Source organism: Periplaneta americana, chromosome 17 (assembly GCF_040183065.1).
Source record: "Periplaneta americana isolate PAMFEO1 chromosome 17, P.americana_PAMFEO1_priV1, whole genome shotgun sequence".
NCBI classification, from domain to species: domain Eukaryota; kingdom Metazoa; phylum Arthropoda; class Insecta; order Blattodea; family Blattidae; genus Periplaneta; species Periplaneta americana.
Genome location: NC_091133.1, coordinates 99,644,407 through 99,660,705, shown reverse-complemented (window position 1 = coordinate 99,660,705; position 16,299 = coordinate 99,644,407). Strand labels below are relative to the sequence as shown.

At 36.1% G+C, this 16,299-nt stretch overlaps 1 long non-coding RNA gene across 1 annotated transcript in view; it reads left to right on the top strand.

The window, feature by feature from the left end:
• LOC138692558 (uncharacterized) overlaps window positions 1–8,274 on the top strand; it is a 667,779-nt gene extending 659,505 nt beyond the window's left edge. Inside the window, exon 3 of the long non-coding RNA XR_011330081.1 lies at window positions 8,146–8,274. This is a non-coding gene — a long non-coding RNA (uncharacterized lncRNA). The remainder of the gene's footprint in view (window positions 1–8,145) is intronic.
• The last annotated feature ends 8,025 nt before the right edge of the window (window positions 8,275–16,299 follow it).

The window sequence follows — 16,299 nt, the reverse complement described above, 5'->3', positions numbered from 1 at the left end:
CCCCAAGGCTTCCTTAACGGTCCGAGGCGGAAGTCCTCCCCCAAGAAGGTCTGCACCGGGTTCCTTTGCAGAAGCTATCCATCATCACATGAATACAATCCACGGAGGCCGGTTGAGAGAGCCAGCAGCTTCGGAGGGCCGCCTGTAGAGCGAACTAAAAACCAGAAGAAGTAACGGGGTGATGAATGAAAGGATGATAGGAGAGGAAAGGAAGTGGCGAAGATGAGTGGGGTTCCAATCGCCTGATAAAGTTAACTGATATTCATCCATAGGAGTGAGGGAAAAACCCCGATAAAACCTCACCCAGGCAATTCGTCCCGACCGGAAATCGAATACGGGCCCGCTGGGTTCGGAGGTAGACTCGCTAACTCTTCAGCCACAACGGTGAACTTGGTGTCCTGTTGCACAATTTTGAATAATAAGAGCCATGCTTTTTGAGAAAGAAGGACGCACAGTCACATATTTTTTAAACAATACTAACAATACTATCCCATCGCACCTCCTCATACTCGTCCTCTTTCACAATAGCCTTGCCAAGACTCTGGAATTCGTTACCTGGATCAGGGACTGTCGAAATAAAATTGAATTCAAACACAAACTTACTAGGCACTTGGTCAGTAATTGAGACTCGTTCAGACATGGTTTCTTGTAAATAGTTCTCTTATTCTAGCACAAAATATTTCAATATCCGATAATTTCATCACTATAGAATTTTGTTATTCTAGGTTCAATTTGTAATTCAGTAAATACAAAAATATTCTTTGTTCTTAACTTCTATGATAAAATGTCTAGCTTTCATTAATCAGGTATTCTTGTCGTACTTTAATTTGTATTGTAATTGTAATTGTAAATTTAATATTAATTGTAATTTTATTCTTCATATTATAGTTGTAATCCCCTGGTAGAGGGGCAGAGAAGGCCTGACGGCCTTATCTCTACCAGGTTAAATAAATAAATACTACTACTACTATTTTGAGGAGTGTAGAGGAGAGTCAGGTAGTATCGGACATCGGGTAGTATCGGACAGTGCGTTTCTTTCTTCTACCACCATATGGTAGTACCTGAATGACATGGGTACGTTTCTCTATGCGACATCACAGAAACGTAACCAAGTCAATCAGGTATTATCATCGTGTTGTAGATGAAAGAAACTCACTGTCCGGTATTACCCGATGTCCGATAATACCCGACTCTCCCCTATAGCTTGTGAGAGCAAGTACTTGGATGATATTATATTTAAAACAAAATGATGTCAAAATGGCATACATTCTTCTGTACGATGGTAAAATAGGATCTATAGTGCTCGTTATTAATGTTTCTAATCGGGGATATCATTGTGCCCGACCCTGCATAAAAGGACTTTAGAGATATGTGGGATTATGAAAACCGTATATTTCTATCAAGAGGCCGAAATTGGTTTTTACAACTCACAACGCTTCCTGTGAATTTAATGATTTCTGAGATGAAATATAGAAGAGTAGGAACAAGGATAGCAAAGGAAACAACGAGATGAAAATGAACTTTGAATTAAGGGTAAGAATATGAGTAGAGGGGGAGAAGCAACGGCGTTGTAACAAGCTGCCTGCAGGAAACAGGAACAGGTGAGGAGATACCTTGATTACAGAACAGGCAAAACAAGGCTGCAGGCTGTAGCAGAGATTTTGCAAGCTGAAATCTGAGGCCCTTCAATTTATATTCATCTTTAAGGCGAAAGAGTAGCCGAGACGCGGCGGTGCCTGCGTGCGAAGCTATGACCCGCCTTCACTCGCTTGTCCTGTGACTAAGTGGGTTAACTGTTCCTTAATGGGGCTTTATTGAGGTGGATAAGCGCCGCGGCACGTAATTCAATTGTTACCCTCTCTCGCCCCTCGTCTTGCCCTCGCCCTAAAGCTCAGTCGTCCCTGAAAGACAATTAACGTCACCTTATTCGAGTGACTTTGTTTCTTCTCTGTCTCTTGGACTTGAGTAATCGGTGCTCTTCTTTCCTGCTCCGGGATTTACTGTTCACGGATGAGGGACCTCGGCTCAATGAACTGTATTCTTTTATACTCTCTTGCTTTCCTGTCAATTACAATATCAATGAAGTAATGACGCTGAAATGGAGCTATTATGATATAGATTGGAGGTAAAATTTGTTTTGTGCGAGATCGTGCGTATTTGCTTGTTTTCCGCACAGAACCAATACGCGGTAAGTGTGAAATACCACATTCAGTATTCCCAACGTAACACACATAACAATTTCCCTCTTCTTACCGCTTAAGCGCGACATTCATTTTACTGCTTTAGGCTTTTAACATATTATTTTTAGAGACGTTCAACATAGTAATAATTATAAATTGGAAACTTACCACTGCAATTTCACCTAAATTGCAATGTTAATTATTGTTTTTAAATATTTGCAAAAATTAAGTAAACTCTAAAACTCCACTAAAGTTACTGCATTCGTGATGCAAGTAACATTAACAACAAGATTCCAGATGCGGATGTTATTACTGCAATATGTTACATAAATAACATTGTTAAAATATTAAAATGAAAAATAAATCATTACATAACCTTACCGTTTGTTTTAAGTTCGCATTTATAGACTGGGGAAAAAAAAGACAGACGTATATCACGGCCTGCTGGAGTATAGTAAACACAGAAAACATTTTATAGCAACAATGTTGAAAAAAGATATTTTGGTTTTCCGAAGTTGCCGTCATTAAACAGAAACCAAGAGGAGATTTCATTGCAACTAATTAGAAATTCGACTTTCAGGTATGTAATAAACGATCTTCGCACAACATAATGTACGATACACGAGCGGTATGTTTGTTTTCATGTTCTCGGAAATTAAAAAAGCTCAACTACGGTTTGCTTTTTCAATCTTTTCCTCGAACATGAAAACGTCAACATACCGCTCTTGTAACGTATATTACTATTATTCCTGACGCACATAAACTATGTTATCTATTTAGAAAACTATGTGGAACTTAAAAATTATGCAATCCTGTTCTGTAGGTACTTTAGTGGCTATTATATTTATTTGTGATCTAGGAGTGGAGCGTTTTAATGAAGCTCAAGAGACGACAAATTTTTAGATTTGCAGATTTTGATGAATTGTTGTTGGTTAGTTAACTGTCCGAAGACAGGTTTGGACCTCGTAAATGACACCAATAAGGTATCACTCATGAACATGAAGCAACTAAGGCAGGATATGGGGTAGGATGGCCAATTCCTTTCCCCCTCCATTGCATACATCGTCGATTAGCTACAAATTACACTAATCTGACTTAAGATGTATACAAACAATTGTTCTTCCTTCGACACATAGCGTCAAGTGAGATGTACTGCCTGGTAATAGATGTACAGTACATACATACCAGTTTGATTATGATGGAGAATTGTATAAATTAGTTAGAAAAGCAACGGTATTAGAATAGCAAATGAAGAATAAATACTATTATATTTTAATCTCTGCAATATCGATGATGGTATCTCCGGAAATAAGTCAACATTAAATTAACATTCTTTGTCTAGTATATGTGACAGAATATGGCCGTTACGAATTTGTATACTGTGATAAATCATAGTGTGACGAAAATGTAAAATGTGACGAAACATACCTGTGACGAAAAAGCAGGATCCCTAAATTTGTATCTAAACATTTCTTAAAAGTTATTATTGTAATGCATAGCTTCTGTTCAATAAAATAGAGGAACTATCTCATTCATTGTGTCAGGTAGTACGTTTTCATTAAGCCAGCACAACATGAAAGATTTATTGCTGCTATTACAACTATTGCTACTAATACTACTAATAATAAATACGACTATTCCGACTGCTACTGTGACTATTTGTATTACTATTACGACTACTACTACAACTATTCTACAGTATTACTGCTACGACTATTGCTTTTCTACGACTATTACTACTACGACTATTATTACTACTGCCACTACTACTACTATTTCTATTAACTTACTACATCTGCAAATACGAGTATTGCTGCTACTACTATTACTACAAATACGTACTACGACTACTATCACAGCTACTCTTATTACTACTTTCACAACCACTATCACAAACACTACCAATACTACCACTTCGACACTAGATAATTCGAGTAAATATTTATTCTACTAGAAATTTCTGTTTAAACCAATGTGACAGATTCACATTTAATTCGAAGGTTGCATTTTTATAATAATTCATAGTCTGAACCATATTGTTTTGAACAAAAATACTGTCCAATATGGAATTGTAGAAAAAATTCCAGAGCGTTTCTTGGTAACCTCGGTTATTAACAATTAAAAAAATTCAGATTCTATTCTTAAACGTCATAGTGATGGACAGGTATTGGAACGGAATAAGGTCGTAGCTACCGTTACAGATTTCGTACTATTATCCACTGACTGGACGCAGGTAAGATCAACGAGCGGGTTACCAAACGCTATTGTTTACAGATTTATATATTTGTTTGTTTGTTTATTTATTTATTTCATCACTACTGCAGAACATGTGTTCCAATTACAGTAGGATGTATGATTATAACTGTAACTAACATGCAACTAGAGGTTAACATATTATCATGAACAGGGGCGGACGCAGGATTTTTTTTCGGGGAGGGATTTGAGGAGATAGTAAAAATTTGTTTCCGAGTCACAAACATTTACAAGTTGGCCTGAGTAGCGTATCGGTATAGCCTTCTGTGCTCGAAGTTGCGGGTTCTACCCCAACCCAGCTCGATGGCATTTAAGTGTGTTTAAATGCGACAGGCCTCATATCAGTCGATTTACTGGCATGTAAAAGAAGTCCTGAGGGAAAAAATTCTGGCACACTGGCGACACTGATATAACCTCGGCAATTGCGAGCGTTGTTAAATAAACCATAATTTTTTAATTTCAACATTTACAATGACTGCAATACAAAAACAATGACAGCATGACATTTACAGAAGAAGGCGACGAGGCTTCTTAGACATTTCATCCAGTACTTCATGAGTATTTATTTCTACATTTTTATGTATATACATGAGGGCCAGTCCATTTAATCTGTCTGCTCTCATCATGCTCCTCAAGTAAGCCTTCAAATACCGCAAGGTTGAGAACGACCTTTCTGGTGTTGCTGTAGTTACAGGCAACGTGCAGAAAAGTTTCAGCACCTTGCGAGTGCAGGGAAAAATAATTTCATTGCACCTGTTCAAAGATATAAAATCAGTAGGTATTAGGTGAAAATTTTTCTGATCAAGGAAATTTCTTCTCCACATCTTCAATTCATTGAAGAAAGACTCTGGTGATGCATCAACATCATTGGGCCACTGATTTACTATAGCCTCAACAGCAGTTTCTAAATCTTCATCTGATGCTCGCACTATGTTTTTAGGCAGCAAAGTTTATATGGACTTTAGGATTCTCTTATGATTTAAATCCTGTCCTTGAGCTGACTAATGAAATAGTCTAAGAAGAGAAGGAAAATTAAAAGCCTAAAATACTCTTCATGACTCTGTCTTGAAGTAAGAACGCTGTGTTTGTCTTCCTGCAGTTCTTGGAATTTAACATTTTAGCAAAGAGAATTTACGTGGAAAACTCTCTAATTCCTATGTACATCCACAAATTAAAATTAATATTATTTTTGTTTCTTGTTTCGTATTTTTCTCAAAATTTCAGGAGGGGATATATCCCCTTAATCCCTCCCTTGGATCCGCCCCTGATCATGAAACTATTGCTATATACAGTATGTAGATACATATATTGTTCTTTGTAACATAAGATACACATTTAAATATTTAAGCATAATAAAATACGAATCAGCTCTAATAATTCTTAACATACTTAAATCATTGACATCAAGTAATGCTTTACATAACTTTTTCTTGTACATATTATATGATAACGAAAAATCTAAATCCTGTTTATTTGATAGATGATTGTATGTTCGAAGCATTAATAAAAGTGGAGACATTTTATGAGTTAGTGTTTCTGATGTCTGCAAATAAAAGAGAGATCGCTTTCTCAAATTTGATTTACCAATATTGAAACTAATTAGCTGTAGAAGATGAGGGTTGTCTATTAAACCATTTATGGTTTTGAATAAATATTTTTGTTGTGCTGTTATCCTACGACTACTGAGAGATGGTACATTGAATTCAACAAGCATGGAGTCATAAGATTGCAATATGTTGTAATATGATTTTTTTTTCCGTATATAGCAGTTTTAGGATTTTATTCTGTACTCTCTCGAGAATGACCGAGTGCGAGTGATAGTGAGGGTTCCAAACTATAGATGCGTACTCTAATTTACTTCGTATTAAACTATTATATATTTTTAAGACAGTTTCAACATTCCTAAAATCTTTTGAGTTTTTGTAGATGAAACCTAGATGTACGGTATGTGACCTTTCCCTCCTTATTCATCAGTCAGTAACTTGGAAGAGGACAAATTTGTGAAAATCTTCTAATAGTAGTAGTGGTAGTGGTTCTTGTAGTGGTAGTGATAGTGGTAGAATAGTTGTAGTAATAGAAGAATACTTGTAGTAGTAGAAGAATAGTTGTAGTTGTAGTAATACAAGTAGTTGCAGTAGTAGTCGCAGTAGTCGTAGCAATAGTCGTATTTTTAGTATTATTAGTAGCAATAGTCGTATTTTTAGTATTATTAGTAGCAATAGTCGTAGTAGTAGCAATAGATCTTTCATTTTATGCAGGCTTAATGAAAACGTCCTACCTCACATAGCTAATGAATGAGATTGTTACTCTATTTTATTGAGCAGAAGCTATGCATAAAAAAATAACTTTTGTGCGAGATCGTGCGTATTTGCCTGTTTTCCTTACAGAACCAATACGCGGTACGTGTGAAATACCACATTCAGTATTCCCAACATAACAAACATAACAATTTCCCTCTTCTTACCGCTTAAGCGCGACATTCATTTTACTGCTTTAGGCTTTTAACATATTATTTTTAGAGACGTTTAACGTAGTAATAATTATAAATTGGAAACTTACCAGTGCAATTTCACCTAAATTGCAATGTTAATTATTGTTTTTAAATATTTGCAAAAATTAAGTAAAGTCTACTACACCACGAAACTTATCACATTCCTGATACAAGTAACATTAAGGATGCCGTGAAAAAATCAACAAGATTCCAGATGCCGATGTTATTACTGCAATATGTTTTATAAATAATATTGTTAAAATATTAAAATAAATAATTACATAACCTTACCGTTTGTTTTAAGTTCGCATTTATAGACCGGGGGAAAAAAAAGACAGACGTATATCACGGCCTGCTGGAGTATAGTAAACACAGAAAACATTTTATAGCAACAATGTTGAGGAAAGATATTTTGGTTTTCCGAAGTTGCCGTCATTAAACAGAAACCAAGATGGAGATTTCATTGCAACTAATTAGAAATTCGTCTTTCAGGTGTGTAATAAAGGATCTTCGCACAAAATAATGTACGATACACGAGCGGTATGTTTGTTTTCATGTTCTCGGAAATTAAAAAAGCTCAACTACGTTTTGCTTTTTCAATCTTTTCCTCGACCATGAAAACGTCAACATACCGCTCTTGTAACGTATATTACTATTAAGAAATTTTTAGATAAAAATGTATGTAGAGATGTAGACAAGTTAGTTTTTACCAGCTCTTTTGCATTCACAACGTGAAAGCGTGAAGCATACACAAGTTTAATGCTAGCAAAGAATGTTGACGTGTATCTTTTAATTCTTTTATTGGTATTAATTTCATAAAAAAAAATTTGCTCTCTAATAGAATCATGAATATATTTCGAATGTTTACAAATTCACCTCAGTGTTCGAATTAAAGATTCCACTGTATTTATATGGTATTTTACTAATACTAAACGGTACAAAGCTGCTTTTGATTTTTCTGTATACCTATCAGTCGTCATAGGAGGACTTGTCTTCCCGACATAAGAGCTTGCAAGCAGACATGTCCAACTTGATACATAGTGCCCTCACGTTTATGGCGTGCTCGCTTACAGAGGAGGTCGGAATGACACCTCGAGACTAGGGGAGAGATGTACGGGGTTGCTGGCTTTTAAGGCGTGACCTCGGAGGGGAAAAATAGTGGCTAGAGATGAAAGCACGAGGACCTCTCTTTCTCCTAAACTGTTGTTTAACAATTCACAGGTACGCGACGGGGCCGCATGCATAGTTAACAGCCCGGGAGAACTACCCACACTGTCGTGACGCTACACGCCGTGCCACGTCAATTTGAGACCTCGGCCTGCATCCCAGATCAAATATTTTATGCCATCGTGGATGTACAGTGAACCGTAAGTCATACTTTATCCAGTTATATGCTTCAGGCACTGTTTCCAGAAGGAAAACAAGCCATATAACATGGTTATTCATGAGAGTTCCCTTCTAATGAGTCCTTTACGTCTGTGATCTCACTTTACTTAACAAGCGTCGCTCTCGGTTGTCTTGCGGTTATCATGCTGGGCTTAGTTTCGAGATACACGTGTTCAAACCCGGCCTTCGGCGATTGATTTTAAGGGGATTCTGTACTTCCACATCTTACAATGTTAAATTCCTCAATTTTGGGTATACATTTCTCAGAAGTTATAAAAGATACAAATGTAGAAAAAAAAAAAAGAGGCTAATGTAACATACAGGGACATCATTTTATTTTTACTAACATTTCTGATATTAACCCGGCTATACCTTTGGATCAACGGTTGCTACCTCCTTCCACGACTGGAGTTCGATGGTGTAATATACAAAAAATCACTTTACTAGGTATAGGAGGGAAGAAACGTAGTTCATCCATTTACGTAAACTAGGAAATATCATGCTTTTGAGTTTGATAATTTTCATTAGGTTTTTGTTTAATCAGAATACAATACAGTATTAACAATGAGTGTTTTTACTCACGAACTGAGCTGTCCATGCGGACGTATTCATTATGCAGGTATATTATACCGTCTATAGCACATTAGCCTACACTATATAGAGAATGAAGTTAATGAAAAATAATCATAATATGGATATTTAAACACATTTTTCAAAATGGTGGCGGTTCATTTCGATACAGGTTTCAGTTCTAATGTGTGTAATTCCAATTACCAGTTTCGTCCTTCGTACTAGTAGTAACTCATGTTGAAATAATTCTGTACCTAATCTGTAAAAGAGTGCCTTACGTACTGTAAATTCAATCTTCACTTCTGCTCGATCCGAAAAGATAAAATTACTCAGACATGGTATCTACTGTCCGTCCATTGGTTATGTCGCAGGATCGTAGAAAGGAGGGAAATCATGTGACAGTTAATTACTTAACGAGACCCTTTTATTTAAGTTATTTTAAACAGTTGTATGGGTATAATATTACGTAGATGTCCAATTCCTAACAGAAATTAATGTTCTCAGAAAAGAGCTAAGACAGCCCAGCCACTAGCCTTTACAGAGAGGCGAATAGAAGCTGCTGGGGAAAACCGGAATGCGATGTAGGCAAATGGACGACAGTACCTGTGCGAAAGTGATGCAATATTGAAAGCTCTTTCGTCATTGGAAAACGCGAACATATTTTTGGAACATACTGTGACGGCAAGACAACTATGTCTGTATATGCGGTCTTGGATCTGTGTGGAGGACGGTTGGACTTCAGTAGTAGAAGGGGTGGGAGTGAAGTATATTCAAAAACTCAGGTAAAATAAAAATTGAAGTAAAAATAAAATGATGTCCCTGTACATTTATGTATAGGCAAACATGGGGCAGGACGGGATAGTTAATGTTTGAATGCTTTTATTTGGTATCAAATAATGTAAATGTATGGGTTTTATGACATATATGCTTTTATTACACTATAAACAAGTAAAAAAATATGCACTTCGAATGGAATCCGGTCATTATAACCTTAAAATAAATTAGTTTTTTTCGAAATGTGTGTTTTGCCCCGTTCTGCCCCACGTACGGGGCAAAATGGGGTATCTATTTTTTTTTAATAATTAAATGGCAAAAGTGACAAAAATTATATACTGAAAGTGTGAATACTACAACATTTTACAAATTTACTTGAGAAAAAGTTATTCACCAAATACGCAATTGTGCGTGGCATCCTCGTCTTCACTGTCTACTTATGCGCAATAATTGTGAGCCCATTTCAGACATGATACGCATCTAATCCAACCTTCTCCTGACAAACAACAGAACGAACAACCCATTACAGGAGGTGAAATTTAATTAAATATGAAGTGGGGCAGGACGTACTGCCCTGTTATACCCCACCCCGTTTTGCCCCATAGTCACAATTTCTAAGTTATGAGGTATCGGCAGGAAAAATAACGCACGAAATTTAAGAAAGTTTCGGAATTAAAAGCCAGGTAAGCACTCTATAATATGACATTAAAATAGATTATCTAAATAAATCTCATTTCTACTTACGTGTGACAAGAGGACACTTTAAAGTTGCAATGAATGATACAATATGATGCAGCAACCGAATAACATACAACAGATGCAAGGAATGGCAGAAAGTATTGTGTGATGATATATTTACATGAGTTGACGAAGTTCTAAAAAAAAATTCGATAGACTGCACTACTTGTTTGGAAGATAGAGGCTATACCCCTTCCCCGTCCTGCCCCATATTCTCCTACAGCCGATTAAATAAATTTAAAATTCTAATGAACGGTTGGCCAAAGAAAATCATTGATAACATTTTTAAAATTAAGAATAACTGCAAATAAGAATGATCGTATAGGTCAGTTTCTGTCAGATGTGTTTCCAATTCACTGTGGGATAAAGCAAGGAGATGCACTATCATTTTTACTTTTTAACTTTGCTTAGAATATGCCATTAGGAAAGTCCAGGATAACAGAGAAGATTTGGAATTAAACGGGTTACGTCAGCTGCTTGTCTATACGGATGACGTGAATATGTTAGGAGAAAATCTACAAACGATTAGGGAAAATACGGGAATTTTACTTGAAGCAAGTAAAGAGATAGGTTTGGAAGTAAATCCCGAAAAGACAAAGTATATGATTATGTCTCGTGGCGAGGATATTGTACGAAATGGAAATATAAAAATTTGAAATTTATCCTTTGAAGAGGTGGAAAAATTCAAATATCTGGGGGCAACAGTAACAAATATAAATGATACTCGGGACAAAATTAAACGCAGAATAAACATTGGAAATGTCTGCTATTATTCTGTTGAAAAGCTTTTATCATCCAGTCTGCTGTCAAAAAATCTGAAAGTTAGAATTTATGAAACAGTTATATTATCCGTTGTTCTATATGGTTGTGAAACTTGGACTCTCACTTTGAGAGAGGAACATAGGTTAAGGGTGTTTGAGAGTAAGGTGCTTAGGAAAATATTTGGGGATAAGAGGGATGAAGTTACAGGAATATGGAGAAAGTTACACAACACAGAACTGCACGCATTGTATTTTTCACCTGATATGATTAGGAACATTAAATTCAGACCTTTGAGTTGGGCAGGGCATGTACAGTAGTACGTGTGGGCGAATCCAGAAATGCATATAGAGTGTTCGTTGGGAGGCCGGGGGGAAAGAGATCTTTAGAGAGGCCGAGACGTAGATGGGAGGATAATATTAAAATGGATTTGAGGGAGGTAGGATATGATGGTAGAGGCAGGATTAATCTTGCTCAGGATAGGGGCCAAATGGCGGGCTTATGTGAGGGCGGCAATGAACCTCCGGGATCCTTAAAAGCCAGTAAGGAAGTAATGACTGCAAATATATATATATATATATATATATATATATATATATATATATTTTAAGCTGAAGATAAAAATTGACCTAATTTTTAACCTACTGTCTAAAATGCCATCACATTGATATTGTATATTAATTTCAGCCTTCTGGATACAATACTTTCTGAGAAAAGTACACCAATGTCACAAAAAATAACAAAGTGCAGAAAAATGGTGTCAAATTTTCAATATCTTGCAAAGTTAAATTCGTCAAATTTGAGTGCACTTTACTCAGAAATGATAAAAGATACAAATGCAGAAAAAATAGGGCATATGTAACATACTCTTATATATACAATCGGCTAAATAAATTTAAAATTCTACTCAGCGGTTGGTAAGAAAAAAATGTTCATTGATAACATTTTTTGCATTAAGAATTACTGTAATATTTTTGCTGAAGGTAGGATTAAGAGCTGACAATTAGAAGAAATAAAATCATATTATTATTATTTTATACATATTAAACCACCGAATAATGATAAAAAAACAAAATTTCATTTTTTTGTCAAAATTCGGTGTACAGTCTCCTCTTAAATGGCGGTAAAATGCTTAACACAACTTCCTAACGAAGGGTAGTAAAAGTGTGCAACCCTTGTTATAGATTTACAACCTGAAAAGAGCCCTATCCATAATAACATGGGAGGGGTGATATTATGAGGAATAAGAATGAAGTGTATAAGATTTTCTGATTATATGGCGTTGTTAGCAGGTTAGGAGATGATACTAAGGCAGTGCGATTTATGAGGTTCCAATTAGTCTTTGGACTGTTGACTTCACATACAACAGTCTCCTTGAGGGGAAGGGCACGGGATAGAGACTGCCCTTGGACGTAGGCAGCTTGGGTGTGTCCATTGCACATCCCGAAATGGAAGGTTGTACATGTTCTAACGCCCACCGAGCTAGAGATTCCCGACCGGCCACCACCGAACTTCACTACAGCCTACACGCACAAGTATCACCGCGGTTCCTCGACACCGGTCCCACGAACTACCATGAGCCCAGGGAAGAGCCCACGTGACATAGCACTACGGCCAGCAACTAATGGCCACATACTAAGTTCCGTGGCGGTCCACATATGGTTCTACATAGCAGAAAGCCCGAGATTGGGAAAGATATGTGCATGATGGAAAAAAGGGAAAGTGTAATTACGATAGCGTAATGAGTTCGAAGTCCAACGCCGAAAGTTACCCAGCGCTTCTACTTAAATTGGTTGACGGAAAGCCTCGGAAAATAACCATTTCTAGGTAACTTGTCCCAATCAGAATTTGAACTCGGGCCCGCTGGTTCATTATCAGACATGCTAACCTTTACTACACAGCGGTCTAAAAAGACAAACATACCTATGTTATTAGTAAATAATCTCATAATAATGACAACGTATATATTATACAAGATGCTTCCATTAGTATACATACTTTATGCATATAATAAGGTTATGTTCATCTCCTTAATTTAGTCCACACCTGTCGAGTAACGGTCAGCGTGTCTGACCGAGAAACCAGGTGGCCCGGGTTCGAATCCCGGTCGGGGCAAGTTACCTGGTTGAGGTTTTTTCCGTGGTTTTCCCTCAATCCAATACGAGCAAATGCTGGGTAACTTACGGTGCTGGACCCCGGACTCATTTCACCGGAATTATCACCTTCATTTCATTCAGACGCTAAATAACCTAGATGTTGATACAGCGTCGTAAAATAACCCAATAAAATAAAAAAAAAATAAAATCTCCTTAATTTATAATATGCTAGCCGTACCCGTGCGCTCCTATAGACCCGTTAGAAATAAATATAAAGTAATTACATAATTAAAATAGGACATTTGATCCAGGGAACATTCGTGTGTAATAGAAGGATAAATCGTTTACTATATTACTTAATCTAAATTGTATTTAAATAATTAAAATTAAAATAATTGGTCCAGAGACCACTCATCTGGTGCAATGACAATTCCTTTAACATGTTTCGTAATTTTTATTACATGCAACCATAGTTTAATGAACATTGACATCATTTAGATTTAATGTGTATACTTTATTTTACTTGATATATATGTTTCCAATGAATTATGGTAATAACTTAATTTTAACCCTTGTTTTCTACGTATTCAGTAAATGGCGCTTGGCCCACTATGGTTCTGAACTCTTCAAATAACTTAAATAATTTAATTTAAATTATATTATATTATATTATATTATATTATATTATATTATATTATATTATATTATATTATATTATATTGTGTTATATTATATTATATTATATGTGTTGATAACGGATGTAACTACATAAATATTAGTTTAAGAAATACAGGAAACGAATATACAGAATAGCCTATCAAGTGCATAAGAAGCTATTTTAATCTTACCTGTCCTCAATTCACTGAGAAGTTACTGTAATGACATTATAGCATTATGTCCATCTAGAGAAACTACACTTTCAAATGGTGAAATAATAATTAATTACACAAATCGGTTAATTTACTTTCCTATATTATTTCATACAGACACAGAAACATTCTCTGTAGGCTATCTTTCATAGCTTTCAATTGTTGTTGTCCAAGGTCCCTTATAGACGAAGTCATTTGTTTTTTATTTCATTACACCGCCTTAGATGGCATTTATTTTAATTTTAAAACTCATTTATCTCATTAAATATCAATCCTATCAAACTGTTTCAAAGAATAAAACTTATCGGAAATGATTTTTAAAGAAACGTTTGTTATGTAACATTTTTCACAAAAATCAATAATAAGCGGGATATATTGATTTATTTAATTCAGGTCCCCTTATAACCTCTCTTTTAAATAACGTATTTTGAATGCCATATAGCCTAAAATCTAAGTTACAACGAACTTAATTTATATTCCAATTTTCATCGAAATCCGTTCAGTCATTATCGCGTGAAAAGGTAACAAACATCCAGACAGACAGACAGACAGACATGCAAACAAAAATGTCAAAAAAGAGATTTTCGGTTTCAGGGTGGTTAATTATATATGTTAGGACCAATTATTTTTGGAAAGTCGAACATTACCAGAAAAATTTCGGCTACAGATATATTATTAGTATATAGATTTAAGGAACTGTGGCAAAAATATTGTTACTAAAATATTTTTCTGTACTCTTTTCTTATATTATGTTGCCATTCTGATTGTTAATAGTGTATTTTCGATATTCTAACGTGAGAAACGATTTTCTCACGGAAATTCTAGATTTGGTTCTATACGAATTGCAGGAATATCAATTTTAAACACACATAATTTGACTGTTATTTACCGAATATCCTCTCCAGACTATATCAACTTTCACTTTCTTCATGAATGCATGCAGAGTAGTTTTGCGCGCCTTACTCACTTCCTTTTGCTTATGTCTCAATATTTCGTTCGACGGAGTGTACCAGGGTAGCCAGCACGTGGGCTGTGGAGTCGGGCCGGGCAGGGCCATCCCTGGAGATACGGGCGCGGCGCTTAGTTCTGACCGGGCTTGGTCCCTTGAGACGCATGCATGACGCGAACTTGTAAATGCGGCGACACTGGTAAGTATACCCGAAGTACAAGGCCTCTATAAAGGGTTTTTGTTTACCCGTAGCAACCTCGCAACACAGGTGAATTTTCCTGTGTTGAGTGCAACAGTGACCTATATCGCACTCTCAGTCGCTGTTAACTTAAAGTAGGTTGCCTCAAAGGAATAAAGCGAGAGCAAGAAATGAACACAGTCGGAAGTGGAAAATGGGAAATAGAAGCTGAGAGCAAAGATAAAATGGAGGAGAAAGAATAAGAAAGAGAGGATAAAACAGAGGAAAGGAAAAAGGAGAGGTATATTGAAATCAGTGGCGGCTGGTGGTTTGAAAATATGGTGGTGCACAATGGATATCGGAGAGGAGTTAAACATACTTTACTTTAAAGTTTAAAACCGTGTATACCTGAGGGCTATACATATAAAGCTTATTTATATACTATTAATAAGTAATAAGTGACTATGCTGACATTTTACTGACTGACCTTTCCAGCGACAACAAAATGAAACTTCAACGTGCTCATAATTTGTGTGTACGTTTTGTAAGCAATGTTCGTAAATATGATCATATTACCCCATCCCTGGAAGCAATAGGTTGGCTTAAACTAGATAAGAAAAGAAATTTACATTCACTTCTCTTTCTCTTCGAAATCTTGAACTCTTCTATTCCTTCGTACCTGTCGTCTCGCTTCACTTACCTTTCTTCCCACCACAATCTGAACACACGCTCTCGCCATGAAACAATACTAACAATACCATCCCATCGCACCTCTTCATACTCATCCTCTTTCACAATAGCCTTGCCAAGACTCTGGAACTCGCTACCTGCTAGCATCAGGGACTGTCGAAATAAAATTCAATTCAAACGCAAACTTACTAGGCACTTGGTCAGTAATTGAGACTCGTTCAGACATGGTTTCTTGTAAATAGTTCTTTTAATCTACCACAAAATATCTCAATATCCGGTAATTTCATCACTATAGAATTTTGTTATTGTAGGTTTAATTTGTAATTTAGTAAATACAAAAATATTCTTTGTTCTTAACTTCTATGA